This window comes from Nannospalax galili, unplaced genomic scaffold, assembly GCF_000622305.1.
Source record: "Nannospalax galili isolate Female #2095 unplaced genomic scaffold, S.galili_v1.0 scaffold1711, whole genome shotgun sequence".
Taxonomy (NCBI): domain Eukaryota; kingdom Metazoa; phylum Chordata; class Mammalia; order Rodentia; family Spalacidae; genus Nannospalax; species Nannospalax galili.
Genome location: NW_008330347.1, coordinates 786,470 through 790,986, shown reverse-complemented (window position 1 = coordinate 790,986; position 4,517 = coordinate 786,470). Strand labels below are relative to the sequence as shown.

The window sequence follows — 4,517 nt, the reverse complement described above, 5'->3', positions numbered from 1 at the left end:
TCTTATTAATGTCTGCAAAGTTCAGAAGAGGGTGTCAGATCCCCCCTGGAACTGGACTTACAAACAGTTGTTAGCCACCATGTGAATGTTGGGAACCAAATCCAGGTCCTCTGCAAGAGCAGCCAGTGCTCTTGAACTCTGAGTCATATCTCCAACCCCAGCCTGCTTTTTTAAACAACCCAGGCTTAGCCGTGGAAGTTTTGTGAGTGTCAAAGGCAAGTGTCACCAAAGTCAAGGAACACCTTCCCAGGGGTGTCACCACCTACAGTGTCCTGGGCCCTCCCATATCACTCAAAAATCAAGAGTATGCATCACATACATGCCCATAGGAAAATACAATATAGGAAATTCCCCAACTGAGGCTCCATTTTTCCAGGTGTTGACAACTGAAGCTGTCCAGTACAACTGACCCCTTGTCAACTTCACACACAAACACATCACTATTAAACATAATGTTTCCATTTATTATAGCCAAGATCTCATGTTATATTAATATTACAATATTAAGATAGTACAACTTTAAAAGTCACTCAGTCTTTAAAAACTTCAGTTTAGAAGTTCAAAGTCTCTTAACTGTGTGCTCCTATAAAATATAAAATAAGTTGCATACTCTTTTATTTCAAGAGGGAAGAATTGGGCACACTTAACGTAATACCAAAGTCCAGCAATGGAGCTCAGTGTTGAACATTTGGGATTCACTCATGATCTTCTAGGTACCACAGGGTTTAGGCAGCTCCACCTCTCTGGCTCTGCCATCCATAACACACATAGCTTGTCTCACAGGTTCAGGCTGGCTTCACTTTCTTCACATCTTTCACTACCCTTAGTAGTAGTTTTCTCATGGTCCTGGCACCTCCCAAATGCTGGAGTTTCCATTGCAACTGAGGCCTCACCTTTACCAGTGACCTCTGCTATCCTCGCATTGTGCCAAGCTTCAGATCCTTTCCATGACCCCTTCAATCCTGAGGGTCTTCACTGCAACTGAGGATGTACCTTTACCAATCACCTTTCCTGGCTTCTCAGAGTGCCAAGACTCAGTTGGTCTTCATGACCCCTTTATACTTTCAAGAGTAGTACCATGTAGGAGATGCTTACCTATTACTAAATCCTGCTTTCAGTTTCCAAGGCCTTGGTACTCACTGAACCACAGCTTTTGTGTGTTGATCCTGAGGCAATACATCCCATATCACTTAACAGTCAAAAGAATGTCTCACATACATGCCCAAGGGCAATGCAATAAAGGAAAGTCCCCAGTCAAGGTTCCCTTTTTCCAGGTGGGTCAAGTTGAGAAAATTGACGCTGTCCAGCACAGTATGATAACATGCCAAGTTCAGGGCTGGATAAGATTATTGCTGCATAGACCCATCAAGCACTATGAAAGCTATCTATTGGGGAGAAAGTTTCCTGGTCAGTTAGAGAATGATGTCTTTATCTCTTGCAACTAAAGTGTGTGACATCTTAAGCAGCAAGGTTTCACCATGCAGTTTATGGTGGGTAAGCAAGAGCAATGGTAATAGCCTACATTGTTCATGTAGGGGGTCTCCCTAATCCATACTTATAAGGAATTAACTCATGCCTGGCACCAAGATTAATAACCCACGTTTTCTGGGAACAGCATTGTCTACCCATGCAGGGTGCGTTTGTTGTTTAAACTCTTGATTTTTCTTCTAATCATATCATGAATTCTTTACCTTCCCACCATTCCCAACACGTCTATCACAGTTTGAGATGTCATCATAACATACCTAGATACATGATCAGCCATCAAGTGAGGTCTCAAGCCTTCTAGCCATGTTCTCAAGTCACTGTGCGAGTGATCGTTCTAAACAATAAACTTAAAATATCCCTTCTTTATTTAAATCGTCTCAGGGTATGTTCTAAGTTCCTTTCCACAGGCCCTCTTATGGTTGAGCTTAGGTTTGTCTTAGCATCATTTTTCTAATGAAGTATTTCCCATTCTCAGACATGCCAAGTACTTTTTTTTTCTTCAGAGCCTTTCATGTACCTTTTCATATTCTCAGACTTGCATTCAACTTTTTACTTCAACTGTAAAACTTCATGCAAAGAATTGCAGCACAACAGCTCTCTAACTTCTTACAAGGAGTCTTCTGTGAGTCCTGAGCCTATGTTACATGGCATCTCATATGTGTCTGACCATAGAATATTATACTGCACTGTTACCATCTGCTCATGGGTCTGCACCTACCACTTCCACCAACTTCTAATATGAATTTAAAGTTCCCATGGAGTGTACTGTCTTGTTCACAAAAGGAAGAGCAGGGTGTGAATCTTGGTTACAACCCAATAAATACCTGATGACTTAGTAGATGAACAATTATTGTTTCAGCGGGAATTGGAGGAAAAGGGCCAGCTCAAGAGTTGGTAAATACTTCTATTAATGATTGATCGGGCATTTCAAAGGTAAATCAATGAAGTACAAGAGTTTTATTTTCTCTTCTGTCCTTTTGAATCCTTCCCTATGTTCACTCCTATCATGTTCTTACTTTGTTCTGCCTATCACTTCATATCTCAAGACTATAGCTGATATTAACTTATGTTATACCTTCTGTTCTGGTCAATGTCACAGGATCTTTGCAAAGATAAAGAAAACAAATGGCCTGGAAGAGAAATGCTAATGGACTCCCCAGCCAGTACATTTACTGGCCTGTTGTAGTACAAACTAAGGTTTCCATGCCCTTGACCCTTTACCAACGCTGCTCACAGCTACTCTGGTACCTTTTCTGACTCTGTTGTAATTATGTGGCTTGAAATGAGGCCATCACTGAGAGCAATGACATCGACAGGGAACTCTTGCCAAATTCTACAGTGTGTTTGGGCACCTTGGGCAGAGCTTCCTGTTTGCACAGAGCACTCTCATATATAAACCCTGTGGGTTGGGGGAATTTCTGGAAACAGAGTGTAAGGAGGAGGATACCATATTCCCTGTCTTCTTCTTCTTTCTCCCCACAGCATGTGGAAGGGCAGACATGCTCTTCCATGTCTTGTTCCAGTTCTTCTTGCCCTCCTACATGCTGTTACCTCCCTCCATGGAGAACCGTGAGTGCCACCCAGGCTCTCTTTACTTGTCTTTTATTTCCCGAGTCAAAAACCATCCATTTCTATCACACACACACTCCCAATCTTTGTAAATTGTTCTTTCTTTTTAACTGACAATAATAATTGTGTATATTTTTCAACTTTAGTATTTTATGTCTATATAATCTTTTTCTACTCTAAAGCAATTATTAGGACTAAATTTAGGTTAGATGTTACTTAGAGTAACATTTTTCTTATTAGTTTATCACTAATGGCCAAAAGATATTCTTTTAAATTATATTCATTATTTTTATTTATTTCATGTGTATGAGTGTTTTGCCTGCAGGTAAGTGTGCCCATGTCATGCAATGCCCACAGAGGTCAGAAGAGGGGCCCAAGTCCCCTGGAACTGAAGTTACAGACATTTATTGTCACCATATGATTGCTGGGACTCGAACCTGGGTCCTCTGCAAAAGCAACCAGTGCTCTTAGCCACTGAGCCATCTCTCCATCCTCCAAAAGACATTCTTATGTGATGGACTGTTTAAACTAATAACAAAAAGTTTTTTGATTGATTTATTTTAAAATTTTAAATAATTAATTAATTAATTTATTTATTTATTTGTATGAATGTTATGCCTGCATGCATGTAAGTGCACCCATGTCATGCAGTGCTTGTGGAGGATGGAAGAGAGCACCAGATTCCCTTGAACTGGAGTTACAGATAATTGTTAGCTACCATGTGCGTTCTGGGATTTGAACCAGGTTCTTTTGCAAGAATGGCCAGTGCTCTTAACTGCTGGCCCATGTCTCCAGCTCCCTAAACTAATAATGTTGGAAATAAATATTTAAAGTGTTGGCCCTCTTGTTTGAATTATAAGCTTATTCTACAGTTGTAATTTGGGACAGGTAATATGTTGGACATACTAGACCTCTATGAACATTTATATAAATAAATAATTTTATTAGCATTAATATACCTTTAAACTTACAAATTATCAGTAGACCTTATTATCAATGTCAAAAATAATCCCGTAACCAGTAGTCATACTGTTGCATTGCTTTTCTCTTGTCGTTATCAGAAAAAGGACAATTTGAAGTGGTGGAAATTAAAGCAATCTGGTGGTATTTTGCAAACTTTGCTAAAGCAATGACAGACTGGATTTGGGGTCCCTTGAGAACAAAATCTGTCTATGAATGGTTAGAGAATGACTTGCTGTGAACAACCTTTGACATGTTCTGGGGTGTGAGCTGGGTGAATTATGCAACAATTCCACACTCATGTTAGGAATCTGGGGTTGAAGAATACCTGAAAATAAAGAGTAGGAGACTAGGTTATACTTCAAGAATTAAAACTGGTAACCGAGGAAAGCCCTCATTTATTTTTATATGAAGAATATTTCTTCCATATTTTCCTTAATAGACAAACCAGGAACTTGAATGCTTGCTGGTTAGTGGGAGTTTCACATGCCATTGAACCT

At 39.8% G+C, this 4,517-nt stretch overlaps 1 pseudogene; it reads left to right on the top strand.

The window, feature by feature from the left end:
- Positions 1–2,939: 2,939 nt before the first annotated feature.
- The window catches only part of LOC103745266, a 42,684-nt pseudogene continuing 41,106 nt past the window's right edge, over positions 2,940–4,517 (top strand).